General features: G+C 45.4%; 1 long non-coding RNA gene across 1 annotated transcript in view; it reads left to right on the top strand.

The window, feature by feature from the left end:
* Window positions 1-27,565, top strand: part of LOC128912381 (uncharacterized) — a 59,080-nt gene that overhangs the window by 12,554 nt on the left and 18,961 nt on the right. Inside the window, exons 2-5 of the long non-coding RNA XR_008467616.1 lie at window positions 2,873-2,954; window positions 4,480-4,572; window positions 5,529-7,733; window positions 8,568-8,678. This is a non-coding gene — a long non-coding RNA (uncharacterized LOC128912381). The remainder of the gene's footprint in view (window positions 1-2,872; window positions 2,955-4,479; window positions 4,573-5,528; window positions 7,734-8,567; window positions 8,679-27,565) is intronic.

The following is a 27,565-nucleotide window of genomic DNA, read 5'->3' as shown; positions in this document are numbered from 1 at the left end:
GGTGCAGAAGATGCAGTTCACTGGTTTCAGTGCATCGCAGTGAGGTCAGCGGGATCCAGGTAGAAAGGCACACTTTTCCTCTCTACCCAAACTGCGATATGATGGAAAGAGCTTCAGGTATGATTCCCAGAAACACACTGCTCTTTTTCCGGTAATCACTGGATTTATTAATCTGGATTAATCCAGTAATTATTAAACTGGATTAATCCAGTCATCAGCTCTATTTATTACCCTGTTTATCTACCTCTAAAAGAGATACTGTAATATTTACTTCCCAGCATAAATTTGCGGTTGTTTCAGTGCTTAGGATTCTTTGATGGAAGAGTGGATGTGGATGCAGATCTGAACGGATAGGAAGGTTTTAGGGTGAGTTTGGGTCCAGCACTCAAGAGGGTGACATGCATTTTGCCAGGGTGGCTCTAGGAAGAGTAAGTACTTTGCAAAATGGGTGACACAATCTTTTAGGATTTTTCTGTGTCTCGGTGAGCTGCCATACTAATAAAATACTGTTACTTTAAAGACTGATGCCCTCCTTTCCTTTTTGTGCACTGAACTAAATGCTAGAGCCTCAACCACAAGCCTTGCTTTAATTAGGTCTGCTTCGAACAGCAGACATAAGCGCATGCTATGAAGAATTATGGGCTGCTGCTGCCAAGGATGCCATCAAATGACTGAGTGAAAGGGAACATTTACAAACAAATAAAACCTGTTATTAAGGGGATTATTAATGAAAGGCCTTCGAACAAAATAACCCCTCTTCCTCCTCAAAATGATTGAGGTTGTTGTTGTTTTGTTTTTACTTCTTAGTAAGCTTCATGGGAAGATAAATACCACACACTTCCTTCAAAAGAAGTGACTGAAGAAGCAGGCAGCATCATATGGGTCAGTTCTTTGGGACCTGGAGGTTTCGCAATGCTCGTATCATGTGTCTGTCCACCCCTGCCATTTTGCACAGATGTAGTGAGCTTCACAGTCTGCTCTAATTAGCACCAGGCCTGATGAGCTGTGAAGTGGGAATTCAGGAGTGGGGTGGGATGGAGAAAAAGAATTCATACTGTTATTATTTGGTTTTGGTTAGCTAAGGAAAATGTTTGCAGGGCTGGAAAATGCGACTTGGCACTTAGGGTTTCATTTCAAATGAGGGTGAGTAGCTGGGAGATGGGGAAACTGGTCTGTTTTCCTGGTTTTTGGATCATGTAGGCAAGAGTTTGTCTGTCATGTTGTCTTTTGTTGCCTCGCTAGATGTTAAGGCCTCACTGTACTGAGCACCAAGCTGACAAGGTGAGAACAGTGGTTGCTTGCTTTGTTTTGCTGCAGGGAGGTCGCCGCTTTCTGGTAGAGCAGCAGCGAGTGTCATTCCCCAGCAACTCCAGTTCCTTCTCCAAAGTAACTGGTGCTATTTCCTAGTTGATGGAACATCAGCAGGTTGGGAAGACTGGTCCATTTGCCCAAGAGAACTCTTCATATGCTGGGCTGGATAGATCAGTGCCTGAGGAGCAGATGTTCTCTCTTTTGTGCCATCTTTGCTATGGAAAGATCTGGGAGGACAGCTCTCTTAAATCACTGAAGGTCTTGCTTCCCGTGAGAACCAGATCTTGGCTCAAAGATGGCTAAAGAGATGAGAAATGCCAACAAAAGAGAGGAGGAAAGAGAAGCCCTGAGAAAGGAGTTGATTCCTCTGTAAGCCCTTTCATCAGGCAAGTGATAAAGTGGAGGAGAGCCCACATCTCCTGAGGGTCTATCTACCTTTGCATTTGCTCAGCCGGTTGCTCATAGCCTGAGTTACAAGGTGACTCTGTCACTTGTCCCTGTCCCAGTGCCACATCCCTGGTGTGTATCATCTCTCTTGAAACCAAGCAGGGCTGATGGACACAGTTCAAAGACACTTTTGCCTATGGTAGCACCCAGTTTACCTCCAATAGCACATGTGGTTGCTGAGGAAAAGGTCTTGCTGTGCCATTCTGACTGTCCAAGAGTGAGGTGATGCTTCCCCACGCTGGTGTGCTATGGGCAGGGTGAGAGAAGCGTATTTCTGAGATGGAGACCGACTGGGGCTTTCCAGGAAAGACAGGGCTTTGTTAGGAAACTCGGAGCAGTTTGGCTGATGCTTGGGATTTGAAAGAGGTACCCAAAAGAGAAAGGTAGGAGTTGAGCGGAGAAGAGGGAGGGCAAGGCCAAAGTACCTGGGATGGAGGCGGCAGCCTGTGCTCAATCAAGGGACCTCGCTCACTTGTCCAGTATTGCTTATGGTCTGACTGGTCATGAGCTCAAACAGCTGGGAGAAAATGGATGATGCAGAAGAAGCATCTCTGGTGTTGGAAGCAGTAAAAGGCTTGGCTTCTTCCACAGCAAATATTTCCGGGAATCAGGATGGAAAAAAATTCAGCTGGATTAGGAGTGTGCAGCTGGGAGACAGGGATCCTGCCAGTTCCTCCCTCCTTGCTGTCACTGCAAAGGAAAGCAAGGGAACGCATTTAAAAGGATTTCACATGATGCAATTGCATCTTTCTTGAGGTTGGGGAGGCAGAGGCCTTGCTGATGTCTGTCTTGCTCGCATGCAGATTGCCCCTGAGGGCCACATGCTGCTTGCTCTCTGCCTGTGCAACCCAGCTGTGGTTTGCTCCGGATGAAAACCTCTGGCCTAAGGAAACCAAGGAGCTGAGCTGCTGCTCTGATGAATGAAGCACTTATCTCATGTGTGTCACTGGATAGCTTAGTGGGAACCTGTGGAAGGGAATAAATGTGATTTGCTCTCTGTTAGCGCCCACCGCTCTCATCCTGCCATCTCTGTAACCTGGTAGTGCCCCCATGAGTCCTAATTCAATGCGTAGTCCTCTCAGCACTTCTGAGTATGAATGTCCTGTCATTTTAGCTGTGCAGCTCCTACAAATGCCTGGAAAACCCACCTCCCGAGTGTGGCTGAGCTGGAACTCATAGGAGCGCCGTGCTCACCGGTAAGCAGCTTGCAATATTTAGACCACAGTCTCAGGTGGCTGAACACAAAACTGAGATCCTCAAGTCCCCCTCTTTAGGAGCTGCCTCACGTCAGAAACATGAATTAATTGCAGTGTTTTGCCTCTTGTAACATGATAACTCTTGCATCTGGTGTGGCATGTGCCCAACTTGGCTGCTGCTAGGAAAGGAGGACAGTTTTTAAGGTTTTGTATGTAGCTGCAGCAGAAGACATCCCAGACCTCCACAACCTGGCTCCGTGTCTCACTGGATCCAATAAGGGAAGCCCAGAGCACGGGATTTACCTTGTCGCTGAGGTTCCTCACAAATCCACGTAACAGAAGGCAGCATCCTCCCATGGTGGTTAGCTTATTAAGTGATGGAGATGAACATTTGGCCTTTGCCGCTCAAACCCTTCCCTTGCTGGGAGCCTGCCCAGACAGACGGCAGAGCAGGTCTAGCTCTTCCAGCCCAACGTTTGCTGCGTGCAAGAAGCAGGGAGAGCTCAGCCCTGCGCCCTGAACGCCCGCCTGGTCTGAAGGGAGGGCTCAGTCCCAGCTCCTGCTCCAGCAAAGGGACTTTATACTAAATCTATAGGTTTGAATGAGAAGCACAGAGAGCTGCCTGCCTGCCCCCTTCATAGCCTGTCGCCTGGCACTTACTGTGTGCTCCTACCATGTGTGCTTAAACTCCCTCCAGTGAAAAACTGGATCTTGAGGAAGATATCAGACCAAGCAGTATGTAAGCATCTTCACCCGGTAAGGCTTTTGGCTGGCAGAGGGAGCAGGGGGTGGGTGTCTCAGTGGTCTGACATGGTAGAAGATATGGACGGAGATCTGTGAGGCCCTAACTTGTTATTTGGGAATTGTTTCCTGGTTGCTTGCTCTTGAGATGATTCGGTTGGCTTAACTAGAGGGGTCGCTGCCTTCTCTACACAGCAGGAGGGGAGGGTCATCAGCGCAGCCTGCATCCTCTGAGTGATGAGAAGGAGCAATACTTTTAACAGACATCTTTGCCTTCTCTCTTAATAGTGTAAGATGATCAGGGCAACTGTGCTTTACAGCTTCTGGTCTAAACCCACACCACATTTATTTTGAAAGCTTTCCTGTGTCAAATGCTTGTGGTCCTGCCTGTAAAACTGTGCTTCCTGAGATCGTTGCTCATAATGGTCCTCTGCAATTTCTTTCCTTGGTGGTTGATAATCTCCATTTTTGCTTTTGGGGTTGCTTTTGCTCTCTTCCTTCCCTGTTCTGCATGCCCTCTTGGGTAGCCTTACGTTTGCTTGAACCTGTCCCAGCTGTTTGTAGGACTGATGTCTGAGCAACATGTGTTTTCATGTATGACGTTGACATGCAGTCAACTGAGGACCATATGCCTGCAGCTCTGTGTGACCTTTGAGCCATGAGGCTCTTCGTCAGTCTCTATTCCGTACTCCATAGCAGCCTGGAAAAGAAAGCAAGCCTTTATGTAAGGCCATAGAGAAAACATTGCGCTCAGATATTTTTTATTTCTTTTTTTTTTCCTCAGATTCAACCTGTCCACTGCTTTTTCCAGTCTGCACACAAAGAAAGGTCCTCCGTGTCAGTGGATGCATACGGTGACGCTCTCAAACAGATTTAAGTTAGTACACAGGAGGTCTGTGGGATCCTCTTACATCTGGGACTGGTTTTGCCACCTTGGGTAATGCTACAGGCGGTGAATAGTTGAGCATCATCCAGGGACTTACTCTGCCTAAGTAAGGGTGGCAGAAGGAAGGAGGCATAGTATGAAGTAACCGCAGCATTAAAAGTTGAGGGATAAACATATCCATAGGGATATACAGCTTCATATTGTAGTCAGATATGCAAAAAGGGCAAAGTCCTCACAAGGAATGTAGGCTTTAAGTAATTTTTTCCCCTAGATATGTTTTTCTCAGAACTTTTATTTGAAAACCTTTAGATTTAACAAATTGAAACAAACCCCAAGTGAACAGAAATTTAATTGCATCTAATTGATAATCTGGCTGCTTTGGAGAAAAGTCATTCTTAATGTAAAAATATCTATTTTGGTCAGAATAAACATTTTCCACTGGAATAAGGACAGATGGAACATTTTGACCCGTTCCTGCAGCAATGTCTCACTCCTGACTGCATGTAGTTAGTTTGGAAGAATAAGCTTCTTTAAAGGTTCAGACTATTAAAAACATCTGCTTTCCCATGTACCCTGAAACATCGCAGTATTTGAAAATGGAGAACATGTATCACGCTTGTCCTAGCCACCATAAAACATCGGCTCCGCAGTTTAAATTGTGGTATTTTAATTATGGTGTGGAGGTAGTATTCAGTCTTATGTCATGCACTTTTGGTTATGGTGCTGTGGTCTTTTTCCTTGGTTGGAACTGGGCCAACTGACCATATTTGCAGTGTGGGGGCGAACATCAAATGCATCCGAATAAGCAAAGTAATCACTTCCAGACTAAACACATTTCAAATTTGTTTAAAATATTGAACAGGCTTCATCACTGGGAGATGTCTCTTCTGTGACATCAAGTTACTATGATGTGTCACTGCTGATGCCGATCTTTTTCTCGTGTTTAGGTCTAAAGGCACTGGGTCACCTGAACTCCAGTGAAGTCTTCCTTTGACTGCAGCAACCCTTGGCTGGGGGCCAACCTGTCTTATGTCCGAGCATCTCCAAGTATGAATAGCTATGTCTCCATTGGCCCCGGTGGAGCAAAAAGTTAACAGTTATCCTCCTCTTTCAGATGGGAAAACTGGATCGTGAACAGACAATAATCCTCATCTGTTTAGCTTGGAATGGCTTGGGAGAAGCTGGTGACAGTGCCAGAGGAAAGCAGAGATTTAGCATTAATTGAGTTTGCTACAAGACCCTTACTTGTTTAGCAAAGCTGTTTGCTGGTGGGCAGGGAGAAAGGGAAGCTGGAAAAGCACAAGTAGAGCCCATGTGCGTGTGTGACTTCTATATACAGTTTCATGGCTGTTATTTTTTTAGGCTTTTTGTTTCAGTTCTGATGTTTAGTCCTGACCTTATCCTGACAGCACACTCTTCACTTGTTCTTGCTTTCTTTCCCTTTATTTAGTTCACCAAAGCACTGAGGTAGGGGTCTCTACGTGTGTGTTGTGTTTTGGGGACAGAGCAATGAGCAGTGGCACGTATTCTACATCCATTCAGGTGCTGATCTGATCGTGTCTCATACTAGTAAGTCTGAACTAAATTCAGTGGGGATGCCCAGTGCTTGCAGGGTCTTTTTTAAGTGGTCCCACAGCAAGAGGGTAGCAGTGCCACCGCGGAGGCTGGCCAGGAGATGTGATGCTTGGCTAAAGCTCTGCTCGTGGTACAGAATGGGGGTACAACAGTACGGTCCTCCTGCCTAAATATATGCTCTTTTGCTAATTTGGCTGTCTTCTTGCTGGCTACATTTCTGTGGTTGTGGAAAGAGTTTATAATGCATCTGTGGTCCTTAAAGATTCTCTGGCTCCCTGTTTCTCTGGAGTGAAGGGTGCTATTAAATATAGCCTCCCACCAGATTCCAGTGACTAGTCACAAACAGACCAGTCCCAAACCAGCTATGACTCAGACACCGATGAGCCTCTGAATAATGCTTGCAGGAAAAGCTAAGGCGCTTCTTCCCTGGCCTTGCACTGGCAATGGGAATGCTGAATAAGAGCAGACCAAATTAACAAGGCTGGTTTCTGAGCCAAAAAAAGAGGGCGCCTGCAGTTACTAGGTATCGTCCAATGTTAGTGCTGAGCTTTCACATGGCCGTAGCTGAAGCATGGTGGAGGAACTGGATGTGGATGCTGTAAAAGCCTGGAGCAGACTTCTTTTTCCCTGGGCAGAGTCATCTGGCTGGCAGGGCGATAGGAGAATTCCTCACAGTGAAGCTTTCCTTTGAGTTTAAGAAGACATTTAGGCAGGGCAGAGGGGAGGCCTTGTGCCCAATGACGCTGTTTATATTTAAGGTTAGGCATAAGTTTGAACATCCTGCTAGAGTAATGCTGTGGATGAGAGTTAAAGGATGAGTTCCTCATTGAGCGCATTCCCACCTTAGAGATACACTTTTCGTCTTAGACTTCTGAAGTTCTTTACAACTGAACCCTGCCTTCCTCTTTTAAAATAATTTATCCTGAATAGCAATGCCGGTCGGTCATTTCAACCTGCTGCTGTAAGGTTTGTGCTTGCTGCAGTTATTTTTGTACACTCGAGTGTCACTTTTTTTTTTCTCGGATGGTACCTAAATAGCAAAGGACACATTGAAATGGATAGCATACGGGTTTTTTTCCGAATCATTTGAATACAAGAATGAGGATGGAGAGTTTGTGGCAAGTTGCTGTGTTTATGAACAAACAGGCTCAAAGGAATTAGCTTCCCAAAGCAACTGCAGCTGTTAAAGTCCTAAATATTTCTGGCTTTTCTGAACGCATTCTTATCAGTGTGCTTTGTTAGAAAAATAGGGTTTTTTTATCTACTGAGAAATGTCTATTCTATTTTTCAGGATCTGAAGTTTGAAACCTAAAACAAAAAAGGTTCCTCTGTTTATATTCCAAGAACAGACAAAATTTCCTTTAAGATGCTTTCCTAACGTTTTTGTTTTGTTAAGAACAGGGCATTCAGAGATGAGGCTGGATGCATATTTTTGTCAATGTTTATGAAGTCATGAAAGCATCTGGATACAGTATGGAAACCCTCAACCAAAAACTTTTTGAAGTATCTTTTTTAAGATAATCACCCGGGCTTACTCCACTAAACTATGTATTTATTGGATTTGGATGGAAGATAAGGTAAGAATCAAACTGATATTGTTGAATTTAAGTGTACTGTTAAGATTGCATCGCTTCAGGGTTGCTAAGTTGTGAATGTTAATTGTAGGCACTTTTCAGTACCTGATTGCTACTTCTGCCATTGATTCACAACCATCGTGTGTATCAAACAAATCAACTAGAGAGCGATGTCTGTCCAGTGTGCACTTAAAACAACATCGTGGCATGTCAGGGAGCAAAGAAACAGAGTAAACGGTACGCGTGACCCCGAGTTTGCAATGCATCTCTCACGTTTGACTTCATTGGCATTAGTTCCTTAACTGCCAAGTGGGAGGATGTTTGTAAAATGAAATAAAAAGGTTTTGTTTGTCTTGGTTTATTTTTTCAGAAAAATTAAAAAAATTTCCAGTGCTCTGAAATGCCCTCATCTTTTTAACCCCCTCCTTTATCTTATAGTCTTCATCTCTGGAAAAATTAGAGCGCCTTGGGAGTTAATTTAAAGGAAAAACTCCTCCCCCCTCCCCTTTCGCAGACATCAGAATCTTTGGGAAGACACTGGGCAGCACATCTGTACAGGCCTGATTCATTTGCCACTCACTTCTCAGTGTTTTAAATCGCTTCTAAATTGCAAAAGGAAAAGTCAAATAATAGTAATAAAACCTGAGGCACCATTTACTATGCATTGCCCAAGGATGAAGAGCTTCACCCTGGCTCTGTTGCTGTGTATCTCTATTGCTGCAAAACACCAGTGTGGTGTATCAGTTACTCATCCCCTTTCCCTGGTCTGTTTCCTATAAAATTATCAATAATGTTTTTAGCTGTTCTTCTTAGTCTGATATCTTATAATACTTGCAGATCTGGTGATACCCACTCTGATAAGGTTAGCTGCATTAGATGGTTCCAAAGGTTCATCTTGCTCAACATCAAGACTACAGCAGTGGATGCTTGAGAAAGATGAAGCTCAAGGTTGGTATATGTGGTATTTCCCCCTTACGTTCTCCTGCTCTTCAGCAATTACCAACCCAGGAACTACTTGAATCTGTCTATCTCCAGGTTCTGCCATGCTTTTTTACTACTATGTCTCTGCCCTAAAATTTTTCAGATATTACAGATACCCTTAGGAGAGTGTATATTTCCAGGCTGAGCAAAAGAGTTCAATTAAGCTTCTGATTAATGTGACTTTCATTCAGTTTTCCCACATAAAAGGGTCACAGCAGCTTAGTCTGTAGTGGGAATCACACCTCTGCAAGTATTTCCAAAGAAACCCTTGAAGTAAACTATTTGAAATGATAAAATGAAAAAACCATTTATTTCTTTCTGTTTGCAAGGCCAGAAGAAGATGGAAAAGAAAGGAGGAACGTGAACAGAAACATACAGGAGCGTGACCATAGTCATATCATAGATAGTGACTTTGTTCTTCATGTTAGGAAGTCTTCTGCTGTCGGCCTGCTTCAGGATAGCTGGTGACACCTCACGTTCCCTGCATTCACTGGATTCAGCACAATGAGCAAGACCCTCAATAAGCAGTAGAGAAAGACTGATAGCAACAAAATGGTACCAGTATACACCAACTCATCTTTGGTTCTAGGGCTAGTCTCCGCTTTTGTTTCTCTTGAGCCAGTGCTGAAATTGCCAGTCAGTGAAGGAACTAATTAGTAGGACAAAATGCTTTCATGGAGCAATTATTTCCCCACTTTGCTGATAGAGTTGGAGAAGGCTGTGTTTTCTGTGAGTTATACAAGTAGCACACAGGTTTGAAGTGTTTGAGTTTCTTGCGATCCACATATAAAATGGTGTAACGATCTTCCGTTGTGCTCTGCAAGGAGAAGAGGTGGTCAAAGAGTAGAAATGCATTCCTTATTACAAGATGGGAAGTAACCTGGGGTGCGTTCCAATGATCTGTGCCTGAAACTGAAGCCAGCCAACGACTGGAGGAGAGTTCCCAGTCTCTTGAAATCCCCGTCTTAACCTAGGCTTAGGGGGAAGTCACCTCCTTATCTGTGATTTATGTGAGTAGGCTGCTATCTGGTTGAGAGGACTCACCACCTTGGAATTAAAGCTGGGAAATGCTTTTGGAAAAACAGAAGATGTGCTGGATGAGGATAATGTTGTCCCTCTGGCCTGGCAGGATTGAATTGCTCTTTTTCCATTAGGAGGAGAAATTGATTACATTATTTAGAAAGAGGTATTCCTTGGAAAAATCATGATTTACTTACATGCCGTGTTCATGATGTCCTGTTGCTATGATCTCAAAAGAAACAAGCCGTGTTCATGATGTCCTGTTGCTATGATCTCAAAAGAAACAAACAGTTTCCTTGTCAGAAATCTGCAACTCTCTTCAGCTCCGTGCCCCAGAAGCTGTGTCTATCCGCATCTTTATACAGGCTGCCTCCCACCTCTTCCTTTAGGCTTTCTCCTCTGCTTAGGTTCTTGAATGACATGTTGCCCTGCCTTTCTTTAGGTCTGTGATCGACTGTGGGTCTGAGTCAGTCATTACCAGCTTCCAAAGTAATTGTGCATTTAATATTCTGGAAAGATGGAGATTGAGTTCTGGAGTAAAACAAGAAGATATTTCTACTGACTTTTCTTTTGCGTTTGACTCTTTGGACTGTGTATAGCTTTTTCTTTTACTTTTCACCAAATGGTAGATTCTTCACCCCTTGTGGAGTTTAGAATAAGAGTGGAAGATAGGCTTGATGAAGGATAACTGGATTAAAACCAGTGTTTGGTTGCGGTAATGTGATGCTTCCTTCTGGCCGTAGTCTCTGAATTTATAACTGAAGGACACGCAGGGCCTAGCGTCAAGGCTGTAGTGGGAAGTATCTAAGCGTGGAGGACAAGAAGAATGTCACACTGAATTGCAGGAGACCCTATCTTATAGTGGCCTGGGGTGATCTGGTCCAGGTGGGAGCTCACGTGCTATCCACAGCGTCTCAGAGCACCCTTATTGCATGACCGATGTTACATTACATTTTTGCATGAGCAGACTATGCTCATTCATTTCAGCTCTGTTCTTAGGGCTGACAATAGTGAGAAATTTTCTGCCAACCACTCTTCCCTGGGGATTTCTTGGCTGTTTTTGTGTAATCCCTTATGTGCTGGACTGGATGATCTCCAGCAACGTGGGGCTTCCCCTTCCTAGGGTGGCCGCTGTTTGCTCTGGGATTTCCCAGCATATTCAGGCAGCGATGAGTCTACTTCTTGCGTGAGAAGCTCACGTCTACTCTGTATGCACAAATTGACTGTATGGCGTATGCACAACCCTCTGAGAGCTGGATTTCACTGAGCTGCCACTCACCCTTGTGCAGGTCTCAGATACTTGCTGAAATCTTTGACTAATGGAGAAAACCTTAAATGCCTTTCAGACTCAGTCTTGTGGCCAGGAAAAAAGCACAAAGGTAAAGAAATATGACCGTATCTGACAGACTCTAAATTGTGACTGATTTATATTCTGTGGTGCAACCTGGCCCTGGCTGAGCTGCAGTAGAAGGAAATTTGCCTTGCAATCAGCGTTGTTCTGTGTATCTATTTCTGTCAAACCAAGTGGGAAGACCTTTGGATCCCATTCAACAGGTTGAGAGAGAGATGACTCGGTCACCAAACTTAGACTCCCAGCAGAGTTGGTCACCCTGCCCCAGTACATACAGTATTTGACACAAAGATTGATTTCTGCTGGCTCACTTACTGGGAATTTTTTTTTGTTGTTGCATGTTGCAAAATCATCCTGTTAATCCTCTGACGGCTTCTATTCTGTGCACTGTGGTGTGAGCTAGACCTTCATTACTCTCAACATGTGATGAGGAATGAGCAGTTTCTAACCTAATCGCGTGGTCTCAGTCTTTCTTATCATCGTTCCCGAGTTCTGTGGGACATTTTTCCAAATGTCTCATCTTTTATGTATGGCCTGCAATGGGGGACAAGATTTTCATAAACTCTTAGCAGCTGTGAGACATAAGATGTGATTTTTCCAAAGCACTTACCCTATGAACTCCACTTCTCTTGAAATAAGTGGTGAATAATCTTCATTTCCGTGGGTCAGGGTTAGAGCAACAATAGGAGTTTTGTAAAATCCCACCGATGAAGCCAAGATTTCAGCATTCACCATCCTGAATTCTCTTTAAAGACTAGAAAGAAAATCCCAACAAGAGATCCTAAATAAACATAAAATTTTCCCCATTCATTTCGGCACACGATGTGGGAGAAGAGAGCTCTTGAGAACTTGCCTGAATGCTCCTGCCTCTGTCCTGTAAAACAGGTATAAAAGAAATAATCTGAACAAAAGATTATGAACTTTTCAGGTATGTGAATGTGACACTTTGGGTTAAATGAAACTTAGTCTTGAAGTATCAGGACTACTTGTGAGTGGCCTCTGCCGTAAAGTAGAGATAGTGACATTAGTCTTCGGGGAAACAGGTTTCTGCTAAAATTAATCACCAGTAACAATCCTGGCCCTGAAATCTGTGTTGTTGCACTGTAGAGCTAACACTTGAACAAAATGAACTGGGTAGGTTATGTTTCTCGTATTTCTTTTAATCAAGAGATTGGGATTTTCAAGCTCTGTTCTGTATAATGACAGTACGTAAGACTGAGGCTTGCTGTAATAAGCCCTGAACAGGCAGATGAAGGCAGCGGTTCCTGCCCAAAAAGTTCGTAACGTAGATAGATCGTGCAGATGGTGGTGAAGGAGAGGGGCAGAAGGTGATGTGATTGTTTGAAAAGTAAGACAGTAAGTGGTTGCTGGGTTAGAATTCCTACCAGAATTCACCCCAGGCCGACTCGCCTGCCTATGGGTGCCTTCTCCATTGGCTTGAAGAATGACAGGCAGTAGGGTATGGTGCTATATTGCCTCTTTGCTGCTGGCGAGCTCAGAGGGCCATTAGGCATGTTTGACTGGGTCCAGTTCTCGGAGAAAGACTGAACTTCAATTTCACTGCTCCTAGGGCCTGTTCCTTGAGTCCTAATTAGAAACTGTTGTGTCCTCTCAGAAAGAGGTAATGCAGCTTTTTCCTCAATAATAATTCAGTATTCTCAATATCACCTGGCTTGGCAAAACACTGAAGTTTGAGTAAAAACCCTGTTAAAGCTAACTTTTATTTAAGTTCTCCCCCTCCCAGATGTACCACTGTAAAGACCGCAGCTGCCTAAGCAGGCAGAATAGCGCGGCCGCTCCCTGTCTGTGTGCAGTGTGTGTTCCTGGCTCTGCATGTCCGTCTGGTAAAAATAGCCATATTTTAAATCTATTGGAAATACTAAGGGCTTAATTATCATCTGCTTTGGAGCTTTTTTTCAGCAGAGACTAAGGAGATATGAAGAATTTGGCTGCTGTTCTCTGCTCCTGCACCACCCAGCCGTAATGAGAGCTAAAGCAGCTCGGTGGCTACTGTATTTTTAGTGGCCCCTCTGGCAGGACGAGATTAGAGGGGATGCGGGTACTTCAATACCTTGGTCCAGGTGTCTTTGTGTCTGTCCCCAGCAGACCCCTTGGCTGTGTGTTAGCAGTTGTAGGAGCTAGCTTTACATGAAAGAGGGAAAGTAAAATCTATTTATAGGCAGTCTGAGCGGCACATTACTCAAGGCGATGCTGTTGACTCATGCCCATCTGATATCATTTAAAGGGTTAGCTATTGCCAGCGAACAAAAATAAGTGCTGTTACTCCCTTCCAGTCAATAGAATTAACTGTGCTTAAGCTGACCTTTGCTTTTACGGCAGAAGCAGCGTTGTGTCTCAAGGGTCCCGTTATAAATATATACATTGCTGAAAAGGTGCTAATCTGGATTTCCTTGGGATTATTATGGTGATGGAAATGGAAACATAAGGGCAGCAAAACCAGCAGAGAGCCTTCGGTTGTGTTGGCTGTGATTTAGGTTCATCTCTATTAAAAGGACCTGCAGAAATTGAGGGGGAAGGAGGCAAAAGGCAGCCCTGTTAACACCAAAGGTTCCTCATTTTCCATGGTAGAGTCTTGGAAAGGCCCTTCCCTCCTCATCCCAGCCTGTCTCAGGAGCGTTCTCTTTGTGAAATAGAAACGATTGTGTTTCCTGTCTGTCTTGAGCCATTGGCTCTCGGTGTCAGTTTTCAAGCCCTGAATCACCCTCTGGAAGGCTGATGGGAACTGATCGCCTATCAGCAGCTGAGATGCAATTCTTGGCTTTGCTCTTCTTGGGAATCACAGTGTGCGGACCTGGACAGCATCATCCTCATAGCGTAAGAGACCAAGCACCTCTCGTGGGCTGAGTGCATGAAATCCTGAGGCAAATGCTTATTGCAAACTTCAGGGCACAAGGGAGGTGAGGGGGAAAAATGTAAGCTCATAAAGCTTTGCCTGCTGGCTCAGGAGCAGGGAAAGAAATACAAAAAGAATGAATGTAGTTCCTTTTCTTTTTTAGGTCATGGCTGAAATTAACCATGAGATATTTAACACTGAAGTGGAGGAGAAAGCTGAAAAATTAGGATAGCAATTGCTTAAAAACCCCTGAGCCAAAAGTCTCTATCCAAAGACAAGGGTGCAGGATTTTCTTGGTGTAAGGTCGCATTTATCAACAAGATCCTCATCTTTCCTTCCCACAGCTGAACTAAAGAAACTGAGGCCACGACTCCAGGCCTCCTGCTTGAAATGGAATGTAAAGGGAAGATGCAACAGGCAGGTGGGGAAAACTGGCTGTGAAACAGGCCTCCTATATATACTTCACACTGTGGCTGCTCTGTGAAACTGGAGCAGCAGCCATAGCTGGGAGAATGAGAAGACAGAGCTGAACTCCTCCTTACAGCTACTTTAATTCCCTTCGCTGCCCAAGTCTGAGCATGATGGCCATCATCTCCCATGGAAGAGATGCTAATAGCTACTCTGCAGAGAGGGCGCACCCTTTGGCTTGCAGTAGTGGCAATGGTACCTCGATTGCACTGTTATAATCAAGGCTAGCAAACACTAAATGGTGTTTTGCCTCTTGAACAGTTTTTATACATCGTGATAATAATAGTCATCTCAGAAATATTCCTGGAAGGTTTTGTTTTTCTTCCAAATGAGGATGGGGGCAGAGGGAATGGCATTCATAAGAGTCAATACCCTAGTTGATCCCAACACTTTGTGGAGTCTGGGAAGACTTCTTTAAAGTGCTGCTCTGTCTCATTAGATGCATGAATCAAAATTTAGTCTGGGGCTCCTCATGTTAGCACTGCATATGCTGGGCTGTGCTCTTTCTATCCAACTAGGAAATGTTTCCTGGACCTGGGAAAAAAACCCTTCCCTGATATACATAAATTCCATTCTAATAAAAACGCATTTTCTTATCCTGACAAAACAAGATTTTTTGTGAGGTGAGAAAACTGCATCCAAAAAACACACAATGAGAAAGCGTATCACAAAAATATGGGCGAAGTAGTCATCAACAATTAGAATAGTCTCTTGGAGAGGGGCCTGAAATAGCAAAAAAAAGCTGCTGTATTTGTGATATGTTGATTAATGATGTGCTAATAGCTGAGACACGTTTGTAATAACTAATTGGTTTTTAAAAAAACCCTAAGCAGAGCCAGGATCCTCTTTGGGCTGAAGGGGCATTTACAGTTTGCCAGCAAGGCAGACATTAGGATCGTACCCAGCAGCTCCGGGAAATCAGAGCCGTGGTTCATCAAAGCCCAGAAATCACATGCCTAAGCCCACCCTTCCTCCAAAAATCTTGTGATATATATAGACAAGACAAAGCAAAAGAAATATTGCTGCCATTGGAGGGGGAAGATTAAGTGAGTTGGCCAAGTCAGGCAGGAGGCCGGTGTCAGAGCCAGGAGCTGAAATCACCTCTCCTGAGGATAGTCTTTAATGTCATTGCCAAAGGCAGGCTCCCCTCTCATCGAGAGCTGACCTCCCTGCGGCTCCTTGTGCGAGATCTCCATGCTCCGCAGGACCTGCCTCTTGCATCCAGCTTCTTACTCTTATCTTTTTTTGCTTGTGTGCCCTCAGTTGGCTTTCTGAGTGGACCATGCTAGAATAAGCATCACCAGTGAAAGGCTGTGAGAGGGCTTTTCCTATTCTAAAAAAAAATACATATATATATATATATATAGAAACCCCCCCCCAACAAACCAAACCCCACCCCAGTGTAGGGCAGACACTGCCAGGATCTGCTCTGCAAAGCCTGGGGGAAGCAGAGAAAAGCTCAGCCCTGACTGCAGGCGGAGAGGGATGGAGTTAACTGTAAACAGAATTTCACCTCTTTGCCCTTCTGCTCCTCCCTTTTAGGAAATCCTGGCTTTTGGAGAAAGCAGCTGGTTTTACAGAAAACAGAGGTGGCCCTGGGAGTTTGAGGGGCTGCTGGAACAGACTGCCTGCCTGCTGGAAGCCCCGCACCAGAGGCAGAGGCTGCTCCTTGGAGTGAAGGAGGTGAGTGAGCAGCCTGAGCCAACGCTGCAGTGTTTGATGGTGAGGAGCAAGTCAGCAGCAAACAACATGAAGTGTGCTGAGCAGCGGCAGAGACCACGGGGTGGCCATGCCTGAGGAAGCTCCCTTCCTGCCAGCTCAGCTGTGTTCAGTAGGAGGGGTGGGCTCCAGCCCCTGGCAGTAAACAGGTGCACTCTGACCAAGCAAGTTTTGGTATGTTGGTAACAAACCCCATTCACGGACCGATTGGCGAGAGCAAGAAGCAGAAAAAGCAGCGTGAGAGGAACTAACTTAAAAGGGAGGGTTTTCAGAGGAGCTTGCACAGTCCACCCTGCCCTACCACGTTCACCTTTCAGACCGATGCTTTTCAGCAGTCCGTGGGGATGCAGTCCCTGCCTGGTTGCATTTGCCCAATCCCTGACCTTTTAGGTCATTGCAAAGAGTCAGCAGGCTTGGGAAAAAGCCCCAAATGACAGAGAAAATGAGACTTTGGGATCTTTCGACTGTTATTGCTGCTTGACTCATGGCTGTGGGTATTTTCCTCTCTGTGCAGCTGTTGGGAGAACTGGGGGTGGCTACTGGGAGATGATTGAATACATGTGACATCCCTGAGGTAAAAGAGGCCTTAAAAATGTTATGGCAATCCTAACAACCAGCAAACTCTGACAGGCACTGCTGTCCTGCCAGACTGTTTCTGGGGGAGCAGGCGTTGGCTCTGTTGTGAAATCCCTTGAATTATTTGTGCAGTGATAGTGGCCACAGCCCCCAGTGTTACGTGAGCAAGGTCAAAGGGATGGTCTGTTGCCCTCAAGAAACTTACCGCTTACGAAAGAAATGAGAGGTAGAAACAAAGGGGCTGCTTCAAATTTGAAACCCTGAAAAGGAACAGGAGGATTGGTCAAGTGTGGATGCTGAAGAAGGCTTTGAGGTGCCTTCTTGAATGGAGCTGGCCCTCCAAGAAGGGTTTTAGTGAGGTGAAAAGGAGCTCGTCTGCTCTAAAAGGTAGGACTGAGGATGGCTGCATCCTTGTCAGCCGGGTCCTGTATCAGTTGTACAGTGGGAGGGAGGCACGTAGCCTCTGAGGGCTGTCAGGCTGCAGCAAAGGAAGCCGCCCGGCTGTGCTGCTCGCAGCTGCTTCTACTTCCCAACTCTGCTTCTACGAGGGGTCAGAGTCAGGGCAAGAACCGAAGTGCCAGGGAAAACTTTCAGTGGTGATAGCTGTAGTTTCTCCTCCATCTGCAAAGCTGAAAATGGAAGGAGACCAAACGAAAGTCTGACTCCCCACAATGATAATAATAATCCCCAATTCCCTCGTAGTCAGTCTCATCTCACCCCACCCTTTGTTTTCTTCTCCAGCAGGAAAATGTTTCCCCAGCGTTGCTGGCACCCTTAGCAGGATGGATCCGGTGCGGGAGTTGTGCTGGGGGTCAGGCAGAGAGATAGCGTGAAGGGTTGGGATGGGACGCTGGGTTTCTTTCAGGACAGTGAGTTCAGATCATTGCCCTGCCAGAGGATTTTCCACGTGATGTTAAGCCTGTCTTTTAAACCCTTCTCCGTCTCAATTCTCCAGCAATTAAATAGGATAGTACTTTTCTTTTTAGCTGTTTGGGTTGTTAGCTCTCTAAAGCAGAGGCTGTTCCTTCTTATGCTTGTGTACATCTCCTGGAGGGCCTGGTCCTGCCTGTACCTGCTCCTGTGGACGTTTTTTTTTTTTTTTTTAATGAGAGAATGAGCACATGTCCTCCTCTCTCTACTCAGGGTCAGCCAGTTCTTCCCCTTCAGGTTTCCTATCACAGCAGTTGCACCGGGGTCAAGACGACAAGATTTTGACTCTAAATTGTCCAAGTGTGAAAGCACAGCACGCGTTGTGCCAGTCGAAGTGTGAAGCAACCCTGGACTTCACGCAGATCCATTGCCTGAGCCGGAGAGGAACACAGCAGCTTCTAGCCAATGTATGTCTGAATAGCGTTGCCGCACAGCACAAATTAGCCGAAAAAACCTTTGTGTAAAAAAAAAAAAACAACCAAAAAACCATTGAGTCAATCTCTGTTCAGAGAGGGAGGTCCCTGAAGGTTGTGTCTCAGCCCACAGCGTGCCTTGGGACAGGCTGTGCGTACGCCGAGCAGCTGGGTCCCTCTGGACCGCTGGGCTCCCACTAGCAGAGTCAGCCATAGGGCTCCAGGTTTTGCAAATTTTGCTTCTTTTTTTTTTTTTTGTTTCTTTTAACAAGCAAGGCTCAAGACCATCTGTTATTCTCTGAGGTCATTAATGACTTCCAGGAAATAGAAAATACTTCGGCGGTGTACGATGTGTAGGGCAAATAAATAATATACATATGTATGCAAGAGAACAGACCAGGGTGTAGTATTTTATGACATATTACAGTGGAGTGGCTTCCAGCAATTTTGCCTTAGGAAGCTGCACAGCTGTTTCAAGCTGTTGAGCACTTTAGGGAGATGATGTGTATTTGCATGACAAAGACAAAACCAATGGAGTTATCTGCATTACCTCTTCCTTGGTGTGCCACACAGGGGTGCCGCCCAGCTCCTTGCTCAGCCAAGGGACAGGGCTGCCTCTGCTTGCAGCCAAGGATCTCCCAGGTGTTATCTTGTTGTTCAAACCCATCTCTTATCTGGAAAACTTGGTGTTTTGGGCTGTAGCCCGAAAAGCCAAATGAAAGCCTGCTGAAGCCAGTGGGAATCTTTCCATGAAATGCTCGAGGGCTTGCCTTGGATTTAATTTGCTCTCTGCAAATCTGACCCAAAGCCAGTGGAATGACTCTGTTTTGGGATACTCACCCTGTCCCTTAGGGTAGTGTTTTGGAGGTTAGGAAGAGCTCACCTCCAGACGGGAAGCAGGGCCCTACCAGGAGCACGTGGGGTCCCGTGGACCTAATCACCCTTTGAAGCCTTAAAGATGTGCTTCTATGGGGCAAGGCCACTTAGTGTGGCTGCCAGGCGCTCGTGTCCAAGCCACCCGCTGCCCACCGGGCAGCTGGGAGTGCTCGGGGGCGGGCTGAGACGTGCTCTGCTCGCTTGGTTTTGCAACTGGCCATCAACATCTGTCTCAAGGCAGCTGTTGACTTCTCTGGGACAGGCAGGACCAGGCTGGACTCCTGAAGCAGTTATTAGGAGTCTGACTCAAGTGGGAGGCAAAAAGGCTCGTGATAAAAAATGTCTGGGTGTTTCATTTGCAGCCAAGAAAGGGAGCTTAGTTTTCCTAGGCTGCCATAGGTTTCCTATGCTCTGACAGTACAGTTTTTTGTTTTGACACTATCAAAACATTTCACTTTTATGTCCCACTTTGCCTTCTTGAGGGAGATCCTTTTATTAGAATATGAATTCAGTATGCTGTATACCATGTTATTTTTATAGTATGTTAATAGAATAGTGTGTTCTATTTTTTTACTGTTATTGCAACAAACTATTTTGAAAAGGAGATGTTTTATGCTGATTTTTTTCTGATAACATTACTAAACCCAAACTATACTGATATTTCTGGGGTTATTGAAGCAATTCACTGACAAATTTCCACAATGCAATTTTTATTTAATTTCCTTATTCCATCTGGAGCTTATACAAAAATATTGGGGCTTTCCAGAGAACAAAAATTACACCTGCCAGCCCTCCTGTGTGTAATTCTCTTTGCAGAGATAAGGATGCCTTCATTTCACTAGTGCGAGAGTCCCTTTATCAACCTATTTCATGATCCATATGGTCTGGCAATAAGAACCTGCAGTAATTTAATGTTACCGCTTTCGTATCGGTTATTAAATGTACCTAAATTGCAACAACACCCAGGGGCTTTAACTGACCCTGAGGTTAGATACCATACAGACAGAGTCAAAGAGTCCCTGCCTACTGTAATTGCATAAAGTAGCCAAGAGAGATATTGCTAATCCTCCTATTTTACGTCCGGGGAATTTGGGAATGGAGAGAACTATTTTCCAAAGGTTGTGCGGGGAATGAGGGGGAGACAAAACCATGAATGCTGGTCCCAGGTCTCCCACACAGCAGCAGGAGCCCCACAAGCTGCTACCTGTGTTTCCCATTCTGTCTTGCCGATGGTTTCTCCAGATCCCAACCTTCTGTAGTGAGAGACTTTGTGAAGCTCTTTCAGGAGCAACCACTCTGTGCTGTTGTTTAAAACTTTGCTGCGTCCTCGACGAAACAGAAGTTTTCCTCCTCCTCTTGCAACTTGTGATGCCTTCAGCTGTAGCATCACAAGGAATCGATCCATATGATCCTGTGTAAAATTGTTTTCTTAACAGCTTCATTCCATCCAAAATTCTTATTTTCTGAGGGTTATCCCAAGAGTGATGGTTAATACGTGCATCCTTTCAAACTTGCTCAGAATTAGTGGCTTACCAGGATTGTTCAAACTTAAAAGCCAAACTTGGGAGGAATAAAAGTGCTTAAACAGATTATTGTGTTTTGATGGTCCTACTCAGGTAGATAAGTGCATGTTTGCACCATATGGACAGCCTCTACTCCAGTTCATCCAAAGGATTTCACTGCCAGCAAACTTTTTTTTTTTTTAACTCCATCTGGGTGAAACTGGATGAAATGGGGAGGATTGGCCAGTGAGGTTGCAACACGAGGGTCGGGGTTGCAATATTTGTGGTATGCCAGAGTAGAAATTTTGGTTCAGTGGAGTCTAGCTTGAAGTGAGTAACTCCTGCTCCCTCAGCAGACGTGCCTACAGTCCTGTGGAAGGAATTAGTTGACAAACAGCCCTGCTAGTGCTTGAGGACAGATTTACACACAGGGTGACTGGAGACAGACTACCCTGCAGCATGATTTGTCGGGTTTACAGCTTTCAAAGTGTTCTAGTTGCCTTTTAAACAGCTATTCCTTTATTCAAGGAAGCCTGCCTCAGGCTTTCCCAGTTTAAATTCCAGATTTTCATGGAAATCCAGGAGCCTGGGGACATTTCAGCCTGACGTTTACGCTTTGTGATGTCTTGCCTTTGTTCAGAAATGTTAGATGATACAGTGTAAAGCAAATGCTAGAGTAAAAGATCTCAGGAAAGTGTTTGCCTTTAATTTGGTTTACACGATGAGAAATGCAGCCCAGCCTCCAGCCTTTCATCATGTTAAAGTTACCCAGGCTTAGAATAAACAGTCTGTTAAGATATCATGGTAGCATGCGGCTTGCCAGGGGTCTGCTTCGTTCAAGTCTCACCTACCAAATGTTTGGGTCAGGCCAGCTCCATTCTTTACGTATTTTTTTTTTTATTTTTTTTTTAGCATTCCGTGTGAGCTTTCTAGGAAAAAAAAAAAAAAACACAACAATTCCTGTTGCAAGGTTCTGCAACCAAATATAGTTCTAACTCCTACACTAACAACACTTTTGATGTGCTGTTCAAAGCAAATCCATCGAAGCGGAATACTGTTAATGAAACTTGGGAGAAACAAGAGGTCAAGTGACGTGTGTAAATAGACCTCTCGGTCCCTTTGGAGCTCCTATTCAAAGCCAAGAGGAATTTATCTTGACAAAAACGCTAGCTTTAACTTTGGAGATTGCTCTTTGAACCGGAAGGAATTACCTCATGCTAGTGGCTTGCATAAAGACACTTACCCACATCTTTCCAGTGCTCCCAAATGTATCCAGGGACAGCTCCTAATTTTTTTTATATACTTTTCCATCAAAAGAAATAAACCCCAAACCCCAGTATATTTAAACCTTTAGTCTCCTGTAGACTCATGACAGCATTTTTAGCATGTCAGTAGCAGAAATATTTGTAATGCAAAATGAATTGTCATTGTTTATCATGTAATAAAAACTTAGATTGGACAGTCCTTGCGGTAATACAAGCTCCCTTATTTGGACTGTAGGAAAATTCAGTGAATTTAAGAGAATTTCAGCTGATAAAAATTGATTCTTCCTGAAACCTGTCTAGCTTCACCTGGCAGCCTTTTGAGAGAGTATGCAGGTATCTTATGTGGCACCTGTGGCTTCATGCAGAGCTGAATGTCAGTCAATACATCAGTCCTAGACCGTATTTATTGTGTCTTAGGTTCATACATCACTTCTGAATGGAGCCCGAGGTATTTAATCTGAGGAAGAGGTGTTGGTGATGTGCAAGGGTTTACACGGCATGGCAGCTGGCCACGGCTATCTTTCTCTAAGGAACCTCTGTTTCTAAAAACTGCTGCATTTTTGTTGCTCCCCCCGCAGAGAGAAATCCATGATAACGCTCTCTTTTGCACATGGCCCAGTTCTTTTAGCTGATGTTCCATCCTCCCCTTCACATAACTGAGATAATGCCAGCATGCAAGATGCCTTGCGTCTTGCAGAAAACTTGTGCCCCAGACCTTTTATGTGGGAGTCACAAGTGTGAGGTTCTTATCTGGAGGAGGTGCTCCCTGCCTTTGGGACGTCTGCCATGTACGTTTGGTAGCTGGTAGGACTTGACCCTACTGGGCTGGCTTCCCTTCTGCAAGGCTTGCACCAGCTGTATCTATGTCTTAGTTTCACAGAATCACAGAATGGTCGGGGCTGGAAGGGACCTCTGGAGATAATCCAGTCCAACCCCCTGCCAGAGCAGGGTCACCCAGAGCAGGTGGCACAGGAATGTGTCCGGGTGGGTTTGGAATGTCTCCAGAGATGGAGACTCCACCACCTCTCTGGGCAGCCTGTGCCAGGGCTCTGCCACCCTCAGGGTAAAGAAGTTCCTCCTCATGTTTAGATGGAACTCCCTATGTTCAAGTTTGTGCCCGTTTCAGATTGATGCCACCAAGATGCACATCTGCCTTAGCTGATGAGGAGAGCTGCACACAAGGGAACCTGTCTGTCCCCAACACCAATGACCTGGCCCACTCCCTCTTAACGCAACATGTTGTGGAAAGCCGTTTGCTGATGCTGTTACAACCTTGTTTTCATTAGTAGGGGAAACCAGAGGTAAAGATGATGACTGTGTATGAAAATTCCATTTCTACATGGCCCACCCAGCCCTGCGGTTTGTCTTTCCACCTCTTGCCATTCAATAGCCTTGAGCTGCTTGTCAGTGTGGGGACCACTAGCGCTGAGGGCGAGGTGTGCTCCTCTCTTGGCAAAAATGTTTTTCATGTAGCCACAAACCCAGAGCGGTCCTGTAATCCTCGCTGCTCCCTGCCAGTTCCCTGCCCTCCTCCTAATGTCTAGAACTGACCTTGCAGGTTTTTCGGGCCTCCAGAAATGGGAGAACTGAAGCAAGAAAAAAAAGCACACCTCACCAAATTTGGCTTTCTCTCAAAGTCTTGTATCTAATTAAAATATCTTGACACAGGCACTGTGTCAACTGCGTGGGCTGTCAGCCTGGCAAAATACGTATTGTGTGTGAGCTTCTCTGTGCCCTGAAACCTCAGTCCCGCTATTTCCGTGTAACCTGAACTTATAATTCCTGCCAAGGGAGACTGAATTAAGAGAAGCCTGCGGTATTCTTTCAGGGATGAAAAGGAGCATATGGGAAAACCTGAGCTCACCCCAGCCTGTTAATTGTCCAATGAATACTTGCTGATGGGAAGACAGTATGTGGGATATACTCTGTGGGGACTCTCTTCTTGACACTCCATTGGCTCTGTGCCTTTTGCGAGCAATTTCCATGGCGACATAGAATCGTAGAATTGCCCAGGTTGGAAGGGACCTTTCAGATCATAGAGTCCAACCATCAACCTAACTCTGACAAAAACCCACCACTAGACCATGTTGCTAAGCTCCATGTCTACCAGTCTTTTAAATATCTCCAGGGATATTTAAATAATTAAATTTAAATGTCGCCACATCCTGGTGGCATTCATGTCAAATTCTTCCCTTGGCTAACGGACGTGGTCGTCAGACTCACTGAGCAAAAATCTTGCCCTGGTTTGGCTCAGGACCTAACTGGTGACCATTCCCAGTCCCTTGTGTGGAATTCTGTGACCGCGGACACCTACAGCTCTCTCAGACTTAGGAGCAGCCCTGTGAACCAGTTACATCCCCAGGTCCAAGGGGATTCCCTTTCCTCCAAATGACTCATGGCCTATGTGGATAGAGGCCCTTTCTTCCAGAAGGCTCCCAAAGACATTGGACATATTGCAAAAAAAGGGCAAAAGTAATTTGGAAATGACTGTATTGCTGGGATAAAATGTAAAAAAATTGCAAAGCGGGGTTTGTATTCCAAGAGAACAGCAGGCTGGCTCAAATATACATCCCTCCCACCTAACTTTTGGACAGACTGACTCACCCTATGAGGCTGCTTCTCTCTCTTTCCATCAGCCACAGAGTCCTGCATGCCTCCCTTAGGTGGGTGCTTAACTTCTAGGATCTTCGCGGGATCTTAATTTCCCTTTTCAAAGGAGTTTGGTGCGCTTTCTTAGCATGTCACTAGATAACATGTTAAAAAACTGTTGAGAAATATTGAACCGTAGCTTCGGCTCAGTCTAGCACAATGCACAGAGAAGTAAAAAGCATCAGGAGCTCGCCCAGGCTCTTTTCAGGCTCCTGATCTTAGTGGGTGAGGGTGGAAAGAAAACGGCCACTGCTGGGGTGGCCGCCTGGAAAACGAGCATCCAGGGACACAGGACATCCCTAGTCCCATCTTGGGGGGAAGCACAGGTAGAGGCTCCCCAGTGAGCACAGGTTTCTCCCCTGGAGAAACTCCAGACTTAGAAGTCTTCAGTTACGTTGCAAAGACTCGGTTATATCTGTGAGAAGTCTCAGAAGCGCAAATATATTCACCTCTTATGGGTCTCTTTGCTGTCAAGGCAGGACAAAGTGACGTTACTTCCCTGGTACCTCTGTGGGTTGGTAGTAGCCAGCCCAGCTGCTGAGCAGCTGGCTCGTGCTTTAATGCAGGACCAGAATAGCGTAAAGCATGTAAAACTTATTTTTTTAAGGCAGGTACGATTATCTGGTCACATACGAATGATGCTTGCAAGTTTTGGTTAATGTTGCGTGTACCTGAAGGCAGAGATTGGATTTAAAGATTGATTCTCTATAACGCTGAGTGAGAGCAGGCTAATTTTAACAAAGATACTTTTCCCATAATTTTTCATATTTCCATGACTACGCATCCCTATTTACTTAACGTATAGCCCTCACCACAGTTATTACATCATGAACTTAATATCTCTCCCTGGGAAAAGAAACACTTTTTAGGAAAAAAGAAAAGGGAGAAAAAAAAAAAAAAACAAAACAAAAAAGAAGGAGGAAGTGTTTGTAGAAGTTCAGAAAGCCTCAGATTCCTCCAGGGTCCCCAGCTGTGCTGTATGTTGTCCCAGCTGAACGCCAGATATTTCCGCTCTGCACGTTAATGCATTCAAGGAGAAATCCAAGCTGCTATCTTGAGCGTGCTTTGAGCCAAGTGCGGTATGTCCTACCTCAAAACAGCCCCGATCCCTAAGGTTTCAGCCCTTTCTTCTTCCCTCCTTATAGGCCTGCGGCTGAACCCCAGCTCTCTGGAGCTCATTATGGCGACCTGCCCATCAGCGCGGAAGGTGATAGACAAGTTTTCAGATGCTTTGTGGTCCCAGTGGCCCAGAAGCCACATCCTTTGCTGGACCGTTTCTGGTGATGCAGCAATCTTTCCTTCCCCGTTGAGGGGAAGAAGAGCAATACTTCTCCAATGGTTTCATCCCATCACGTGTCCTGTTGCTACCACTCTTCACAGAGGTGCCTCCTTTGGAAGCTCTTGCTGGTGGGGCGGCCAGGCGCTGGTGGTGTTGGGGCAGCCCTGGGTTTAATCCCCTGTGGTAGGAAAGCTCCGCCAGATACGTTGCCTCAGGGGGTTGATTTATTGGTCTAGTATCATCTGGGCCCAGCTGTTAGCGTGGAGCCAGGGTTTTGGTGAGTTTCTGCAAGGAGAAACCCTTGTCACAGTCCCCCTTTCCTTACGGCCCTGTTAAGACTCTGTGCAGGGGTTTGACCATAGAGCAGAGCTGCAGCACCCTCATTCGGGAAGGCTGGCTGGGGGCTTCTGCATGGTGGCAAGTTGTGTGCGGCCCCGTGGTAGCCTCGCTGCAGAAGCATTGCAAAGCAGAAGTGGAATATCTGGGAAAAATGATCTGGTTGTCTCCTCAATGAGGTGAAGACGCAGGGGGCCAGGCTGACCTGGATTGGTCATACACGTGGTTTACCTGGTTCTTGTACCTTTGAGCAGCTGCCCTTGTGTTATTTACAGCCTCAGCCTTTAGTGGGACAGGTGGGGCTTTGCGTCCTCGTTGAGGCATCATTTCTGTCTGCAGTGCTTTGTGATTTCTTGCTTAGATGATATGTTGTGCAGCTCAGATCAAACCCATTTCGCTTACCATCTAGTAAACGATTCAAAGCAATATTTCATGTCTTCACGATAATTGTTCACTCTAACTATGAAGAAGATTGTTCTGCAGCCAGTCCTTGCATCTGCCTTTCGGTTTGTAACCACTCCCAGCAAAGGAGACAGGGAGATCTGCTGAAAACTGAAAGTGCTGTAGACAGTAGAGCGTGTTGTGCAAGGGCTCTGTCCCTCATCAGTATCAAATTGCATAAATCAATGTGGGCCAGAAGAAGTGAAATAACAGCTCGCTTCCTAAAATGGAAATATCCCCATATGTTGTTCCTGGCTGAGGACTGCTCTCGGGGGCAAGATCCGCAAGCGGATGGTAGTGACTGCAGTATATCCCTCGCCGCTGCCGGCCCCCGTGGTGCTCGAGGGAAGGAGAACAGCACTATTTGCCATAGGTCTGACAAGTAACGGGGGACTTTGCACCCTATAAAATCCCTAGTTTAACTGTAACTGCCAATAAATGGACTTTAACCTAAATAGCGTATCTTTCTTGAAAAGAAGCTACTGTTCTCTGGGATCCAACCTCTGCCGGTTAGTCTGTTGCTGCTCATGTCGCTTTGATATTCCCTAAGTCTTGAATGTTTCGGGCATGTTGTTAGCACAACAAATTAAAACGGGAACTTGGAAAATCCTATACAGGGAGTTTACTTGCACAGTTTAGCAGCAAAAGGCTGTTCTTCAACAGTGAAGAGCAGTCAAGGGTCCATCTGTGCAACGTGGGGAAAATGACTGGTGGGTGGAGGAAACCCAAATATATTATGGGACTCCTCACCCTGGGAATGATCTGTCAAGGCCAGGGGAGCAGCTAGTCTCTCTCTCTGCTTGGGATCCTAAGATTTCAGGTCGTCTTTGGTTTTAGTTTTAACTGTTCTCACCATTTTTAGGCCTGCCCTGAGGCTTTGGGCAACCTGAGCAACGCAAAGCCCAAGGTGCCCATTGTGTTTTGCTATCACAGTTTTTACCTCTTGTTTTTCCCTTAGATGACTGCAGCAGGATTGTATCATGAAGGTATTCATGGATAAGATATTTAGCCAAATAGCGTATTTGTTTAGCAGTAGCTCTGGACACTAGTTCCTTCCAGATGTTCTTGAAGCTTGCAGAGTGCCTGGCCCACAGCTATCTATCAATCGTGCAGTTACTGCCTTGCCAGAGCTTGTGGACGGCATTTGTCCTGATGTAGCTTCCAATGTATCTGAG

Source organism: Rissa tridactyla, chromosome 7, assembly GCF_028500815.1.
Source record: "Rissa tridactyla isolate bRisTri1 chromosome 7, bRisTri1.patW.cur.20221130, whole genome shotgun sequence".
In the NCBI taxonomy this organism is placed as follows: domain Eukaryota; kingdom Metazoa; phylum Chordata; class Aves; order Charadriiformes; family Laridae; genus Rissa; species Rissa tridactyla.
This window is presented reverse-complemented; position numbering and strand designations above follow the sequence as displayed.